The sequence below is a fragment of the Nelusetta ayraudi genome, unplaced genomic scaffold (genome assembly GCF_046127955.1).
Source record: "Nelusetta ayraudi isolate G7.1 ecotype Tasmania unplaced genomic scaffold, CSIRO-AGI_Nayr_v1 ptg000019l, whole genome shotgun sequence".
Lineage (NCBI taxonomy): Eukaryota > Metazoa > Chordata > Actinopteri > Tetraodontiformes > Monacanthidae > Nelusetta > Nelusetta ayraudi.
In genome coordinates this window covers 7,233,408-7,251,063 of record NW_027466069.1, presented here as the reverse complement: position 1 = coordinate 7,251,063, position 17,656 = coordinate 7,233,408, and positions in this window count along the sequence as shown.

The following is a 17,656-nucleotide window of genomic DNA, read 5'->3' as shown; positions in this document are numbered from 1 at the left end:
TGTCTCACTGTCTGTCCGTCCGTCCGTCCGTCACGAGGCAGCTGCTGAGCGGGAGGACACACGGGAGCAGGGTGAGTGAAGGAGGAGAAACAGGAGGAGGAAAGAGGAGAAGGGGCGAGGAGTGACGAGGAGATGGCAGAGGAGACCAAGTGAAGGGGAGTCAAAGGGTGACGGCGGGGTGAAGCGAAAGGTGAGCTGAGTGGAGGAGAAACTGGAGGTGAGGGAGGGAGGGGCAGGAGGAGGGGGACAAGACGACACCGGGGCCGAGGACACCGGGACGTCCCCGTTGGCCTGAGAGTGCAGCAGAACAGGCGTGTGTGTGTGTGGGTAAGGGAGGAGCCTGGTGATGTAACAGAGGGGTTGCCACGGCGATCCTAACATGTGACCGGGACAGGGAGAGAGTTAAAAATTCACCAGTTCTCTCCTCTGGAGGTGTGTGTCTGTGTGTTTGTGCATGTGTGTGTGTGTGTGTGTGTGTGTGTGTGTGTGTGTGTGTGTGTCAGTCATTTGTTTTAGGTTTTGCTCCAACAGAAGCAAATCAGCACATATTTTCCGCGTACAGTGAACACATCAGCAAGACGTCAACAACAGCGGAGACAGTGAACGCATCAAATGCTCTCTGTCTCTAAACACATTACAGTTGGCAGTGAATGCACCATCTGGTCAGTGAATGCGTCGGCGCGATAAAACAACAACAACAATAGCAGCAACAACAGCTGGTCAGCTGACATAAAGACGCAAACCCATGCACACACACACACACACACACACACACACACACACACACACACACACAGGTGGAGGTGAGTTAGCGTCTGATTGCCTTTTGATCGCCCTTAAACACAGCGAGCCTGCAGTGTAGTGAGGCGCCGTTCACACACACACACACACACACACACACACACACACGCGCGCGCGCGCTCTGCAGGACCCCGAGGACCCTGTGTATCGATTGGACTCTCAGTGTTTGTAATGAGAGCCGCTGCGTTTGTTTTTAGCCTGTGAGTGGGAGGAGAGAGAGAGAGAGAGAGATGTGGCACTGCGGCAAGACACACACACACACACAGGTCCAATCAGAATGCCCGTCGCTTTATATAGCCACACACAAATGCACACACATATACACACACGCAGACACACACACAGTGTGTGAGGTGTGTAGGTGGTTGTAATTGAGCAGCAACAGCCTGCGGCTTGATTACAGCTCTGCTCGTCGTCTCTCCTCTTGGCCGCCATCCGTCTTCTTCTTCTTCTCCTCTTTATTTGTTTGCTACTTCATTTCTTTTTATTCTTCTTCCTCCCGCTTTGTTTGTCCAACCCGTCGCCGTGTTGTTGATGTCAGGACATGGAGGTTCCGACACCATGGCCCTGCTCACTAAACTCAACTGCATAAACAACCGGGGCCAGGTGCATGTTGGGTATATATATATATATATATATATATATATATATATACAGTATATATACAAATATGTATATATAATGTATATATATATATATATACATATGAGTTGATAAACCAGTTAGAGCTGCTGCTGTGAACCTGCGGCACTGGGAACACTGGCGCCAGACCAGTCAATGTTTACTGGAGCAAACTGGCTGGTGGCCAGCGTGTTGACGGAGCCAGCAGGTTGTTCACTGACAGACTCGTCGACAGACACACAGTGACGCTGAGAGACACGACGCTCCTGAACGCCTCGTCGGCAGGTTGGCTGCCTTGATGAATGGAGCGGGCAGGGGCAAAAATAACAACAAACAGTCAAACAAACCAGGAAGTAGGTGTGACACACTTCCTGTGGGAGTCTTTGTTGGTCACATAACGCAAAGCCAAACCAACACACAGTGCGTTATGAAAGTTCAGTCGGAGACAGGAGAGGAGAGACAGCTGAGAAGACTGGTGAAGCTAACGGTGATGCAACAGGTGGGGATAATAGTGATGCTATAAGTGAAGCTAATGGTGATGCTACAACTGAGGCTCATTGTGATTCTACAGATGAGGCTAATACTGATGCTACAGGTGAGGCTAATGGTGATGCAACAAGTTAGGCTCATGGTGATGCTACAGATGAGGCTAATAGTGATGCTTTAGGTGAGGCTCATGGTGATGCTATAGGTGAGGCTCATGGTGATGCTATAGGTGAGGCTAATGGATGCTACAGGTGGGCCTAATGTTGATGCTACAGGAGATGCTACAGGTAATGCTAATGGAGACAGGTGATACTACAGGTGATGCTACAGGTGATACTACAGGTGAAACTGAGGTGTGATCATGTTTCAGCCGTGTGTGTGTGTGTGTGTGTGTGTGTGTGTGTGTGTGTGTGTGTGTGTGTGTGTGTGTGTGTGTGTGTGTGTGTGTGTGTGTGTGTGTGTGTGTGTGTGACAGCTGAGTCAGAGGATCAGCGGGGCAGACAGCCAGAACGACAGGCGGCCTCAGGTTTCAGCAGGACCCCGGCGGACTTTTCCACTGACAGACAGTCGAAACTCCTGCCTGTCCTGGAGAAGATGTAGAACTCTGTACAAGCAGAACCAGGGAACAGCAAAACTTTCTTCCTGCTCATGAGGTCCGAATGCTAACAGATGACAGGGAGCTCCGAATGCTAACAGATGACAGGGAGCTCCGAATGCTAACAGATGACAGGGAGCTCTGAATGCTAACAGCAGATAGCGAGCTCCGAATACTAACAGCAGATAGCGAGCTCCGAATGCAAACAGCTGACAGGGAGCTACAAATGCTAACAGTTACTATTGCGTTATCCAGTGTGTATTTTTGTTTTGCCACGTTATTGTTGCTGCACCTAATGACGGGGACACTCAGCGGTTCATCAGTGCTCATGAAAACAGCCTGCGGGCGGCTGTGGTTGACGCTGCTATGCTAAGATAGTTAAGTTTGACTTGAGAAAGTTAAAAATAGAGACTTCCTGTTGCCGCCCACGGTTGCTGCTTTATTTGTTTCCATTACATATCGAGGGAACAGTCCACAGCATCATCGGCATAAAGCAGCAGCAAGGTCGGGCTCTGTCACATCCCATCACATAATTGGCTGTCCCTGGTGATGATGTCATACTGTGGGGCTGCAGTGGAGCGTGGGGATTGGTCACATGGTCGTAGTCTGTGGAGGTTTTTTTTTTTTTCCTACCTTCTGTATTTGGTTCCTTCTCACATTTCTACACGTGTGTGTGTGTGAGTGTGTGTGTGTGGGAGGGGGGGTGGTTTCTTGTAATTAGGCATTTTGAGGACCGCTGTAAGTTTTCAAGGACATTGTCGGTGACGTGAGGACTCTGGTGAGACCATCACCTCCTTCCACCTCCTTCTCCTCCTCCTGCTCGCCCTCGTCCCCCTCCACTACTGAAGCTCCATCATTAAAGTGACAGAGCAATAATTACTTCTTTTCTTCTGTGCTTCAGAACAGCGGAACGTCTCTCTGTGTTCTTCCCTGCTCGCAGCTGCTTTGTAACTGCGCCGATCTTCACTTTGCGCAGACGACACAAAAGCAACAACTGGCGCGATCTTTGCGTCGTCGACGCTAACGTTGATTTTATTTTGTTTTTGAATAATTAAAAAAAAAGGAAGTAGCACTTCCTTATTGACTGCACTTTTTAATTTCAGGCTTAAATGTGATTATTATTTTTCGTTATTTAATTTAATCATGATACACACACACACACACACACACACACACACACACACACACAAATATATTTTATTGTGGCTGCCTTGCTTTAGCAAGCATTCAATTAATCAATATTTGAAATTAGAATAGCTTGGAAAGTCGGGATGAGACAGGTGAGTCACAGGAACCACCCGGTCAGTCAGCATCAGAGATCCAGGAGAAAGTCGTGTCATCTGAGCACAGTACAGTATGTACAGTGTGTGTGTGTAACAGTAGCCCGCGGCGCATGAAGGACGGCAGCGTTGTGTGTCTCGGGCAGCAGCGGCCTGATCTTAAAGGACGACGTTTAATTATAGAACAAGCATGTCAAGATAAAATCTGCTTCAGTCGGTGGGTGGGTGTGTGTGCACGCACGCACGCACGCACGCTTCTGCCCTCGGTTGCGTGTCGCTGGCTGTGCGTTCGCATACATTTGTTCCACTTGCATTCTTTTTTCCGCTGTTGCCGCTCCGTCTCCGAGGGCTGATGCTGCGGCGTGTCTCCGCCCTGCTCGCCTCTCAGGAAGTTTCCTCGGCTGTGTGGAACTCAGTCCCAGGCCGCACGATGATTGGAGGCCACGGACGCATTCAAGGTCACTCGAATTGGCTTCCAGGTGACTTGGAGCCTCCGCAGTGGCCCCGGCAACTCCCACGATGCATCGTTATGCAGCAGCCAGTCAGGAGGAGCCGAGACACGGCACGCAGGAAGCCTTTCCCTGCAAACCTCTGGCCTTCAGAATGGTTTTTAAGAGAAAGATTGAAAGTCGATGAATTGAAAATATATAACATAGGAAGATTTGTTATCAACTGCCGTTCAGATCCCACCTTTTATTTCTGTGTTGGTTGTCATTTGGGGGAAAAAGGCTTTTTGGGCTGCTTAAATCTTTTTTTGAGTGCAGTACCTCAAGTGGCCACTAGTAATGAATTGTCCCGCCACCATATTTGAGGTCTGAAGTTTGAAGTTTTTTTTTTTTAGCACATCCATGACGGAGGCCTGCCCAGTGGCCCGTGTTTCCCACTTCCTGGTTGGCCCAGTGATGCGTTCGCTGCCTCGACCTGTTTTTACGGAAATCTGTGCGACGTCACCCAGCGACCGTTGGCTTCAGATCTGAAAAACTGTGAGAAAAGTCGTCCGTCCTCTTCATCATTCCTCCTCCTCCTCCTCCTCCTCCTCCTACTCCTCACCTCCTCCTTCACCCTCCTCCTCCCATCGATCCAAAACCTCTCACCCTTCACTTCCTCCTTCACTCGCTTCCCTTTTCCACTTCATTGTCTTTACATCTCTCTTCCTCTTCTCTACTTCCTCCTGCTTTTAAGCCGCGTGGACCCCCCCCCCCCCCACCACCACCTCTTGCCCCCTCACCTCCTCCTTCACCCACCTACTTCTCCTCCTTCTCCTCTCCCTCGTCCTCCTCCTCTTCCCCACATCTTCCTCCCCTCACCTCCTCTTCCGCTCGGACTTCCAGCCGCTGCCTTTTAACCCCCCGGCTCCCTCTTCAGGCTCTTAAATGCACAGCTTTGCCTCCTCTGTGCGAGTCTCATCCATCATGCATGAGTGTTAAATTATAAACTGCGGGTCAGCGCGCAGCGTCCTGCAGCCCTGGCAGAGAGACACAGACGGACAGAGAGTGAGGGAGGGGGAGAGAGAGAGAGAGAGAGAGAGAGATGGATATCGGGTCCTGGCTTCGTTATCAGGAGCCGTCTGTCCGTCCGTCCGTCCTCCGCAGCTCCGCGATGTTCTGCAGCCTCCAAGGTTGTTTTTAACTGTCTGATAAACTTTAAATGAATTTCTAATGATAGTTGCAGGAGTAATAAAGTACTTTTTTTTTTTTATCGCACGCAACTTTTAATACATAATTGCATTGACAGTACACCAAATATATGTAAATGTAGCTGGATAAGATTAATTTATCGATAAATAAATAAATAAATAAATTCTATAGACTTAAACACGATTTTTATGGTGGTTCATATTTCACTTTTCCTCTCATCGTCCCTACAAGAAGCAAGCAGTAGAATGGTAGCGTTCCACCAATAGCGCTGGCTGTCTTCCAATCCAATAGAGGGCGCCACTGCGCACTCAGTTTGAGGTCAAACGGCTTTCGTGAAAACATTTTACGACGACGGGCGATAAAATCTGCGGCTTCACTTTTGCAGGACAACCGGGAGGTGTTTCATCATGACTGTTGTTACGTAGGTGGGAGTTTTTCTCATGAAAAACAGAATCGCTGGACAACAAGGATAACTTTGAAGAAACTCTTCAGTGGCTAATGTGAAATTGTCCCAATAGTCAAGTTTACTGTGGTAGAAAATATTGCTGGTCTTTCTGAACGAACATTTCACCAAATTATTAATAAATCAGACTCATTTCAAACGTGGAAACTGCAAAAGGTAATACTGTGAAGGTCAGACAGCCTTTGTACGTAAGAATTTGTTCTTAAATGCTCACCTGGTTTAAAATTGAGATGAGAAAAAGCAGTATTATTTGTCACATTTGTATTAACTAATCATAAGTCTGTCTGTCTGTCCTTGTTATGTACTTTCAGTGAGTTGAACCCTTAGGAGACAGGATTCAGCTGGCCCTCCAAAACTCTCTGTACACTTTAAAACAGTATTTATTTTTACTTTTTATTAATAAATAAGTGTTCAAAATCTTTTTGCTTGCGTGCATAATAATAAATAACAGCGGATTACATCCGCAATAATTCACTAATAGATTAGAACTAATCCAAAACTCGCTAATTAAAACCATGCAAACGCCGTGTTGTCGGCCAACTTTGTGGACTTGCGTCCGTCGAGCCACCTGCCGTTCAGGTGTGTCTGGCCCCGGCAGAGCTATTTACACCTGGCCATGAATCATTCAGAGTCATACATTAGACATGAGGCAAACACTTAGCTGCCGGCTACATGCTAGCTTAGCGGCCGCTCTCAGGGCAGCATTGCAGAGGCAGCGTTTCTGTGGAATCCCGCCCTCTGATTGTTGCAGAGGCCCTTTTTTCGAGTCACTGCACACAGGAAGGGCCGCCGGAGGAAGTGAGGTTGTTGCTGTTGTTGCTGTTGTTGCTGTCGAAACAAGATTTTTTTTTTTCTATGCTGCTGCTGCTGCTTGTTTTTGTTTTTTTGTTTTTTTTCTTTCTTTTTTTGGTTTTGGATCTCTCTATTCTTGTCCCTGTTTGATATATTTTTTTATTTACAGTATATTTACAGTAGTTAATCAATCAGGGGCGACACAGTGGTTAGCGCTGCTGCCTCACAGCAAGAAGGTCATGGGTTCAATTCCGGGCCTGGGACCTTTCTGTGTGGAGTTTGCATATTCTCCCTGTGTCTGCGTGGGTTCTCTCCGGGTGTGCCGTAGGTGTGCATGTGGTTGTTTGTTTCTATGTGGCCCTGCGATGAACTGGCGACTTGTCCAGGGTGTCCCCTGCCATCGACCTATGACAGCTGGGAGAGGCTCCAGCAGACCCCCGTAAGTGGGTATGGAAAATGAATGAATGAATATATACAATCAATAATCAAGAGGTACCCATAGAGACTAGAAGACACCAGGGGGACCAGTAGATACAAATGAGACCGGCAGAGACCATTTAGCCCAGTAGATACCAATCAGACCAGTGAGACCAGTAGAGACAGGTTGAGACTTGTGAGACCAGTGAACCCAGTTTGTTCAATTGAGACCAGTGAGAGCAACGAGACCAGGGAGAAGAGTAGAGACCAGTGGGACCAGTAGTGACTAGTAAGATCAGTGAGACCAGCACAGACCAGTAGAGACCAATGAGACCAGTAGAGACTAGTTGGGCCAGTAGAGACCTGAGGAGACCAGTGAGCTCATTGGGACCAGTGAAACCAGCGAGATCAATGAGACCAGTAGAGACCAATAGGGACCAGTGGAACCAGTGAGCCCAGTAGCAACTAATGAGACCAGTAGAGACCAGTGAGACCAGTAGAGAGCAGCCAGTCAACTGGTCAGTGACTCTGGACTGGCTGTGAACTCTGAGGACGTCTGGGATTCCCTGTTTGTCTGGGAAATGTCAGTCCACTCAGCACTGCTGCTGCTGCCTATATTTAGACAGCACGCGTGCGCGCGCACACACACACACTGGGGAATGCATGTCTCTCCTCCTTTTTTCCCTCCTTTTTTCTCCTCACCGTCCTCCCCTCACTCCTCTACACCTTCTTCCAGACTGCACTGGGCTTCACTTAATTATTAATGAGGTCACACACACAGACACACACACATGCGCACACACACACACGCACACACACTCACACACGTGGCCAGTGTGTCTCCTCTTTCGATCAATACGTCCTCGGTCTCTGCTGTGGTCTTCTCTCTCTCTCTCTTTCTTCTTCTCCTTCTCAGTAAAAGTCTACTCGCTTCGAACTCGACGTTCTTGTGTTTTGCTGGGTTTTTTTTTATCAGCGGCGCCGCCGCCGCGACTCTGCAAACGGAAACAGAATCCATCATCGACTTCAGGGGCGGAAAAACAATCAGCACTTTTAAAACTCGCTTTTTAAAAATCATCGAAGGCCGCGGGTCAGAGCGAGCTTCGGGAAAATAAAAGCCACCGAGGCGGAACTCTGGTTCTCCGAGAACTTTATTGACAAGTTTCAATGTGAGAACCAAGCAAACGACAAGGAAGAAAATGAACAGCGTGTGATGCCGAACTAATGGTTCCCCAGAAACTGGAGCCAATCTGTCCAGTGTGTGTGTGTGCATGTATTTAGTGCTGGTTAAATGTGTGCGTTAAGTTCCCCTTAGGGAGAGAGAACTAGTAGAGTTCCCCTACGACCAGATTAACCATTGATTATTCCACTCACTGCTCAGTGTGTGTGTGTGTGTGTGTGTGTGTGTGTGTGTGTGTGTGTGTGTGTGTGTGTGTGTGTGTGTGTGTGTGTGTGTGTGTGTGTGTGTGTGTGTGTGTGTGTTTCCCGTATTTCCAATTTTTCCTGATAACCAGTTCCAGCTGGTTCCCGTCTTGACCTGCCGCAGGAAACAGGAAGTTGAGCTGGCCTCGCGGACAGGGCGAAGCGCTGAAGGTGCTGATTGAAGGTCGCAGTGACGACACGTTTGGAATCAAACAAACTAATTCTGGCGACGCGACTTCTGGAGGCTCGTGGCCTCGTGCCAAGAATCCCGTCAAGGGAAAGGAAACCAACGTAAACCACGTTTCTATTGTCAGATCGGCCGCGTGCCCCAGTTTGCTGCGGCAGCTTTCTGCTTCCTGTCAAAGATCAGCTGTAGCTCCGCCTCCTAAAGATCCTCAAAGGACACCGATTGGTCCGGTCTTACTCTGAGAGGCTGACAATGATTCCGATTGGAGCCTTTTAGTTGGGATGAGGAGAGGATTCGAAGCAGACCTCACGTCATCCAGCGAGGACCTGATCTCATTTTCTTCTTCTTCTTCTTCTTCCTCTTCATATTTTTTTCTTCTTCTTCTTCCATTGATTTTCTTGTTAAAAAAAAAATAAGCACCTTGTTTTTTTCTTGTATTCCAGCAGAAAATTTTTTAAATTAAATTGTGGTTGTAAAAATCAAAATATTCATTCTTCTACTTCTTTCATTTTTTTCCTCTGTGTCCAAAGTCCGCAACTGCAAGATTTCATCCTATTCACGCCCTCCACCTCTTCCATCATCATCATCTTCATCATGATCATGATGATGATCATGATGATGAGGCTCAGCACCTTTCTTGGCCTGGCTCCGCCCACTGAAGGTCTTCCTGCTGGTGAAAACTGTGCGGCGCCGTCAGCAGAAAATGCAGAGTTCAAGGCTCAGCCGGAGCCGTTTACAAAGCCTTTCCCTTTTTTTCTTTCCCCGAACTCGGAGGTCCGATTGGCGCTCTGACCCTCACCTTCAACTGAGCAGCGGCCGGGGGGACGAGATTAGAGGCGTCGAGCGGCGAGGAGGAAGAGGAGGAGGAGGAGGAGGAGGAGTAGGAACTTCCTGCCAAGGCCGAGCCCGCTCAGATAAGGTGACAAGGTCAAACATCCCACAGCAGCTCGTCAAAGAGCTTCGCCGCTGGAAGAAAAAGCAGCCGAGTGAAAGACCCTAAAGGGCCATTACGCTCAACAGATGGAGCGCCGCTGTCTAAAGGAGCAGACCGCTGTTTTTTTTTTTCCCCTTCTTCTCCTCCTCAACCACTTCAGGCAGCGTCGGACGTTCAGGTTTCGCCGTTACATCAGCAGCGGCCGCACGTCTTCTCAGGTGCACAACGGCATCGTACACGTGTGTGCGTGCGTGCCTGTGCGTGTGTGTGTGTGTGTGTGTGTGTGTGTGTGTGTGTGTCTCACACTCCACCGCCTGCCGAGGAGCTCGTCCATCATTCCGCCACTAGGAGCCCGGATCCATAAAAACCACAGAAAAACGCAGTGAAAGCAAAGAAAAACAAACAAGTGTGAAGCCTGGAGGCGAGCGGAGTCGATCGTGATGGGTTGACTTGCGCGTGTGTGTGTGTGAGTGTGTGTGTGTGTGTGTGTGTGCGTGTGTGCGCGCGTGCGGAGAGGAAAGATGTCAAGCATAAGAAGAAGAAGAAGATGATGAAGATGTGTGGAGGGAAGCTGCAGGATCCAAAACCACAATCAAATGTTTTTTCACACACAAACATTAAAATTTGATGGACGGTCCAGCTGCTGTGTGTGTGTGTGTGTGTGTGTGTGTGTGTGTGTGTGTGTGTGTGTGTGTGTGTGTGTGTGTGTGTGTGTGTGTGTGTGTGCGACTGACTGACAGCTGACCAGCGTTTCTTTACATTTATAATTAATTTTAAACTGCGCATGTAGGCGGATACACATGCTGCACATGTAGCCCGAGAACAAACTCATGGCTGTGTGTGTGTGTGTCTGTGTGTGTGTGTGTTTTGTGTGTGTGTTGTTTTGTAGCGGCCAAATGTGGACAGAAAAGAATCTCTAGAGCGAGAGCGTTGGATAAGAAACAAGGTGGTCTCGTCGGAAGGGGGGCGGGGCCAGCACCTGGCTGGGGGTGTGGTCAGTAATTTGGAAGTGGTGTCAGCGCCACCCCTTGTGACGTCACAGAGGGTTGATCGTTTATAGAGACCATCAGTATCTATAAAATCGTAAAATAACGTTGACAATGTGACGTCAGCAACACAAAACACGGGGTGAGCTAACGCTAATTCTAATGCTAATAAAAACACAGGGTGAACAGGCTGCAGTCGAACAGTCCGACTCAGACTGGCGGTGCGTGTCCAACTCTTTGTCCGTGTGCGTGTCTGTGTTGACTGGAGCGACGACAACGTCTGTCGCTAGCATCTGTCGTTAGCACGTTTAGCTGCTCCTGACTGACTGTTTAAATGTTTCAGGACGCGGCTCCAGTGTCAAAGTGTGTGTGTGTGTGTGTGTGTGTGTGTGTGTGCGTCTGAAGAGTTTTGTCTGGCTAAGTGAGGAAGCTTATTGTGTTTCCTTCAAGTCTCTGAAAGAACAAATGAAATCTGATCTCAATGGACAAAACGTACTCATTCATGGAGCCAGACAAGAAATTCTCCTGTTTTTTTAGTCAGGGGTTTCAAAGTTGAAAGATTTTTGGGAAAAATTTGTGTTGTTTTGCAAAGCAATCAGATTAAGTACAATGTAATATTGGAAAGGGTTGAAATTTGTCTCACAACAAAGGAAACGACTAAATAATAACTTTTGGTTGTTATTAGGATCGTGAAACTTTTTTCACGGTCCTAATTTAACAAAATGACAATGATAAGATCTGAAAAACTACCTGAAGCTTTGAAAGTCGTCTTCACTCAAGTATTTGTATGTTTTTCTATATTTAATATATAAATATATATATTTCAGGCTGAAAATTCTGAAAGTTGACTAAACTAGTGACGAGAAGATCCAAGGATCCTGAAAACAGCTCCACCCCTTAATACTCCAACTTTGAGATTTGATCCACAAACTCGACTGTTCATGTGCTTGTGTTGCTGTTGTTGTAGTTTTTTTTTCCTATTTGAGGAAACTTCCTCTTTGGACATCAGTGTGAGTTTTATTTTTTATTGTCCTGTTACATCATCGGACAGCGATCTTCTCTCTCTCTCTCTCTCTGCTTCTTAAGGTCTCTCTCCCTCTTCCATCAGTGTGTTTAATGTGGAGCAGTATGTGTGTGTGTGTGTGTGTGTGTGTGTGTGTGTGTGTGTGTGTGTGTGTGTGTGTGTGTGTGTGTGTGTGTGCAGGCAGGGCTGGAGAGAAAGAGGAAGAAGACACTGAGAAATGACAAGGAAGAGGGAGAGACGGAGAGTGGGGGAGAGAGGAGGGTTGAGCGAGCAGATAGGAGGCGGAGTCTGAGAGTGGAGAGAGAGCGAGAGAGAGAGAGAGCGAGAGAGTGTGTGAGGGAGAGAGAGCGTGAGAGAGCGAGAGAGTGAGCGAGCGGAGGATGACAGGAGTGGCGGTTGATGCGGCGGCAGCAGAGCAGGAAACCAGCCAGGCAGCGACGCCGCTTCACCTCCTCCTTCCCTGCTGCAGCACCTGGGAACGGACCACACCTGCGTGCTCGGCCTCTCCCGCCACCACTCCTCTCCTCACCTTCCTCTCCTCCTCCTCCTTCATCATCACCACCCTCTTCCTCCTCCTCCTCCTCTCCGCCTCCTCCTGCCGAGGTAAGTGGGATGTCAACTGTTCCAGATAGACGGCGGCGGCACCAGCGGTGCCGGCTGAGAATAGAAGGAGGAGCGGCGGGACGGGCCGGCGGAATTAGCAGCGGGAAAACTTTGAGCAGGCAGGCGGAGGCGGGGTTGGCGGAGGGACGGGGTGGGGGGGTGGGGGGGGTGAGGGAGACGGGGCGGGGGAGGGAGGAGGGGGAGAAGAGAGGAGAGGAGGACCAGAAAAGGGAGAAGACGGGATGCAAAGAAGTTTTGGCTGCTTCCAAACAAACTGGAGGAAAAGCTGGGAGTGTGTGTGTGTGTGTGTGTGTGCGTGTGTGTGCGCAAGTATGTATTCATGTGTGTGTGTGTGTGTGTGTGTGTGTGTGTGCGCCTGCACGCGCGTGCGTGTGCGTGCAAATGTGAGTGTGTGTGTGTGAGGTTGACGTAATCCAGCGGTATGAATTAGTGATGAAGTTGTGCGTTTGCTCCCAACTGCGGGAGGCCCAACAAACACACGCACACACACACACACACACACACACACACAGACGCCGTCCACTTTTCCTTCCTTGCCAGCGTTCCGAACCCGAGTTCACGTCCCAAACTCCCGAGCGGCCCGACCCCGGCGTGACCTCGTCCACCAGCTCTAAAAATAAGTGTTTACATTACAGAGACTTTGGTTTTGTCCCTGTAAGGACGTCGAGTCCCCGCAGCCCCGCACGCACCAGCGTTCCCGTCACGGCAGCCGCGCAGGAACACACACACACACACACACACACACACACACACACACACACACATCCATACACATCCATACACTATTTTTCCTCCACTTGTGGTGCTGGACTGTTTCCCTGCTCGTCAGATCAACTTGATTGGGTCCAGTTGTTTTCAGCCGCTGACGGTTTGTGCGACATTGTCGGTCCCCTGCTGGGGTTTGTTGTCGTGTTGTGCGGCGTGAACGCCTCATCCTCGCTGTCACCGCCTCCTCCTCCTGCTTCGCCTCAATGTGTAAATTCTCGCAGATGGAGAACCCTTTTTTTTTTTCAACCGCTTCACTTTTTCTAAACATTTGGCCTTTGCCGTTTGCGGCGGATGTTGATTTAGTGTTGGGAGCTACAGGGAGCGGGGAGGGTGTCGTGCCTGCGTGTGCGTGTGTGTGTGTGAGAGAGTGTGCGTGTGAGAGTGTGTGTGTGTGTGTGGGTGGGTTGCACGGTGTTCAGAACGAGGGAAAGCAGCCTGATAAATAAGTGAAAGCAGGGCTTCAGAGGCTCGCATCCGAATCTTGTGTCTGCGATCGTCGTCTGGGTTCAGTGGGGGAAAGGATGGAAACCAGTAGAGGTCCAGAGGGTCAGTGGGACTGGGCAGACTGGTTGGACTGCTCGGGCTTGTGGGGTTGGTCCTGTTAGTCCAGTTGGTGAGGTTGTTTGGGCTGGTCGTGTTGGCTGGACTGGTCCAGTTGATCTAGTTGATCTAGTTGATCCAGTTGGTCCGGTTGGTCCAGTTTGATCCAGTTGATTTAGTCGGGCCAGTTGGTCTGGTTGATCCAGTTGGTCCGGTTGGTCCACTTTGATAGAGTTGATTTAATCGCGCCAGTTGGTCTGGTTGGTCCTGTTGATCCCCTTGATCCAGTAGGTTCCGGTTGGTCTGGTTGATCCAGTTGGTCCAGTTGATCCACTCATTGCAGTAGGGCTGGTTGGTGTAGTAAATCCGGTTGGTCTGGTTGGTCCTGTTGATACAGTTGGTAGAGCAGTTCTCTGGTTGGTTCTGTTCATCCAGTAGGTCCAGTTGGTCTGGTTGGTCCAGTTGGTCTAGTTGATCCAGTTGGTCCGGTTAGTCTGGTTGGTCCAGTTGGTCCAGTTGGTCGGGGACGTAGCTCGTCCTGGTCCGGTGGTTCTACAGGGTCGGTGGAGATTCTGAGTCTCGCTCTGAAGGGACGACTCACTGCTGTAGATGCTCGGAGATGGTAGAAGGGAAAAAAATATATAGATTTTATCCAATTATATTATTTATATGCTTTGGCCCAGACAGAGACCGTTGCTGTAATACAATCAAACTGTGATTTTTTTTCTGCTTGTGGTACCTATACTGCAGAACCAGGTTCCAGTTCAGGGTGTATTCAGGCTGCTGCCACGCTGCGGGATGGTTGGCTGGGAGGGAGTAGTGTGACATTACTGGCTGAGTTAAAAAGAAATGAAAAATCAGAGCAAGTTGGTCATAAAAATGACATTTCTGATTGTGAAAGTGAATGAAAAACCTCTCAGGATTCCTCTCTGTCATTTATCTCCTGGCCTGCTCGCTGCTTATCTTAGGTTGCTAGCTAGCTAACTGGCTAGCTGTCCCCCGCAGATGTTGGTGTTCTTTCTCTCCGGTCGTTCCTCCAGGAACGAGGGAGTGTTGGCTGGTTTTGTGGCTCCCGATTGGTTACAGTGCCTTCGCATAATGTTCACCTCAGGTTTGGTCGTAAAACTTGGAGTCGACCAGGACGTGTAAATCAAACCGACGATGCATTCGAGATCCCAGGAAATTTCCTGTTTTTTGTTACCAAGCAACAATAGAGAAACACACCACTCTTTTTCTTCTTCTTCTTCTTCTTCTTCTTCTTCTTCTTTTCAGTGCACAGCACCTGAAAACGTTGATTTATCAGCCGCTCACTCATTGGTCGGCAGCCGTCAGGTGCATCAGAGCCAGCGTACGTCGCTGGTTCTTTTTTTGTTTCAAGGTCCAAAGTTTGAGTGTGTGGGCGTGTGTGTGTGTGTGTGTGTGTGTGTGTGTCTGTGTGCGTTTACCGTGCGTGCGTGTGTTTGTGCATGTGTGTGTGCGTTTACTATGCGTGTGTGTGTGTGCTGCAGTGAAGTGCTGCTCGCTGATGGTTGTCTAATGGTTTCACACAAACACTCAGACTGACCAGCCATGTGCTGCTTTTCATCACTCTGTGTGTGTTCGCGTGCGCGCGTGCGTGTTTGTGCGCGTGCGCCTTCGGCCGTTTCATCTCCAGGCGAAACACATTTCTTTTTCTTCCTCCTCCTCTTCTTCTTCTTCTCTTCCTCGTCTCTTTGTCTTATGAATTAAAGGCATGTTTTGCTCCTCCTACGTCAAACGGTGGATTTCTATTTTTTTAGAGAAAAACAAATGAGCGCGTCTGCTGACGGTGGCGAAGCCTCCGTCCGAGTGTAAAGCAATGAGAGCCAACTTGTTGAGAAAAGTGTTTTCGTCAGGTGTGAGGAATATATATAACCAAACACTCATTCAGGGGAACTTGCTCCGTTCATTAAATGTGACTTTATGTCACAACGCTGTTTCCTTACATTAGCTTGAGCCGTCCTACCAGCTTCCAGGAAGCAGGAACGACGGCAAAATAATCTGCGAGTTCTCACTTCACAGTTTCTGGAGAAATTAAATAAGAGGGATCGGGAATTACAAAAATGAACACGTACTGGAGAAGGAGTCCTGGTGGCGCTTTAACAGTGAAGCAGAGACCAGGAGAGGCCACTAGTGGGCGCCCTGCAGACCTGCTGGGTGGGTTTTATTGACGCTGCTCTTACTCAGTATCGATCAGCAACGTGTTTTCTGCTGCGTCGATCAGCGGCTGCCGTCCCCCGAATCGACCGACAGTTTGTCACATCAGCAGCAGATCCTAAGAGCTGCTGGGAAAATCAACCCCTCAACCCGGGATTATCTATTTATTTATTTATTTATTTATTTATTTATTTGGAAACCGTCAAAACCTGATCTGTGTTTTGGAGGATGGTTTCTGGACAATTGCAGACTTATTATAGTATGTATTATACTGTTTTTTTTTTTTTTTCCAATGGGAGTATTTAAACTTAATGTCTCTGCATGAAATAGAGGCTGGTCCAGCTTTGAAGTAACCCGCAGCTCCTGAAGCCTCCACAGGAAGGAGTCGCTTCACTCGCAGTTACGGAATCTGTGTCCAACTGACTGGAGAGAAAAAGGAGCAAATCGCCTCGGGAGGTGATTCGGTTCATTACGTTCAGCCGAGCGATTTGCTCGCACCTTGACGCCGGACTGTGACTGTGTGTGTGTGTGTGTGGTTCTGGATTTTCCTCCCCTGTATCCCCTGACTTTTGACCTCTGGCCAGACGGCAGCAGACGTTGCAACAGAAAAGTTCTCGTTCCACCGCCGCCGTTCGGCAATAAACCTGCGGCAAACAACAAGTTGCGAGGACGAGCTGCTTCGCACGGAACTTTATTGTGGCGGCTTTATTGAACGAGCGGCGCACAGGGAGGAGTGACGAGCGACACCGGCTGTGTTGTCCCCTCCCCCGGCGGGCCGGTGGCGGCACTCGGCTCATAAAAAGAAAAAGAAAAAAACCTCCTTTAATATTAAGAATAATAACAAAGCGGCGGCTTCATATCCTCGTCTGAAGCACCAGGAGCAGCCGTCCGTCCGTCCGGGGAAGCTGCAGCCGCACGACATTGTTTAGGAAAAAATAAAAACAACAACCTGCTGTTGTAAACAGCCTTAGTGAATTGGCAGCAGTCACGCTGGAGCGGTGCCACCTGCAGGAAGGTGTGAGGTCGCTGCGCTTGAAGCCAGCCGGCGTCTTGGTTGGTCGGTTACTTGGTTGGTTTTGGGGTATTTTTTCTTTTCTTTTCTTTTTTTTTGCTGTGTAAAGTGTTCCTGTTCAAAACTCGTACGTTTCGATTCACTTTGACTCTGGCGTTCTGCTGAGAACAAGACAAATGAGGGTGAGGTTAGGTTTCAAGTTTAACGTCGGAACGTTGAAACTCCAACAGACCTTCATTAAATGCTAAACCAAAATTGTCAAACAGCCACCGTTGGCAAAAGCAGGCTAGCACGCTAACGTCGCTATCGATGAGCCAAGCCAACATGTGGATTGCTGCTTTGTTGCAGCGCCACCGTGATAATGTTAATGGTGTTTTTTGTGTTCGGTATAATTGTGTTTTGCCCTCCGCATCCTTCAGTGTGAACAGTGCTATCTCCTTTTAAATAGCCCGAGTGTGAGTCTGCTAGCATTAGCCACCTACAGTCCATGTATCAAACAGCAGCGGCAGTGTGTGAGCGACACACACACACTCACCGTTGTCGCTAAAAGATTCAGAAACAATCATTTTCAGAAGTTTGAACAAACAAAGAGTGTTTATTGTGGAATCCTCGCTGCTGGACTTCCTGTTTGAGCTCCTCACCGCTCTCACCAGGTGTCCCTTGTCTGGTGTGTCGCTTGTGTGTAGTAGCAGTAGTGTGTAGTGTCCACATGACTGTTGCTGTTCAAACAACCCCCCTCGCGGTTTTATTCAACTCGGCCTATGATTGGTCCTTGGAGGCCGACCTGCTCACCTGACGTGATTTGGTGTAACTGTGCGTCTCTGTCACACTCAGGAGGGGTGTTTTTGTGTCCTCTGGCTGTAGGTCCCTGACTGATGCACTGCTTCCTATC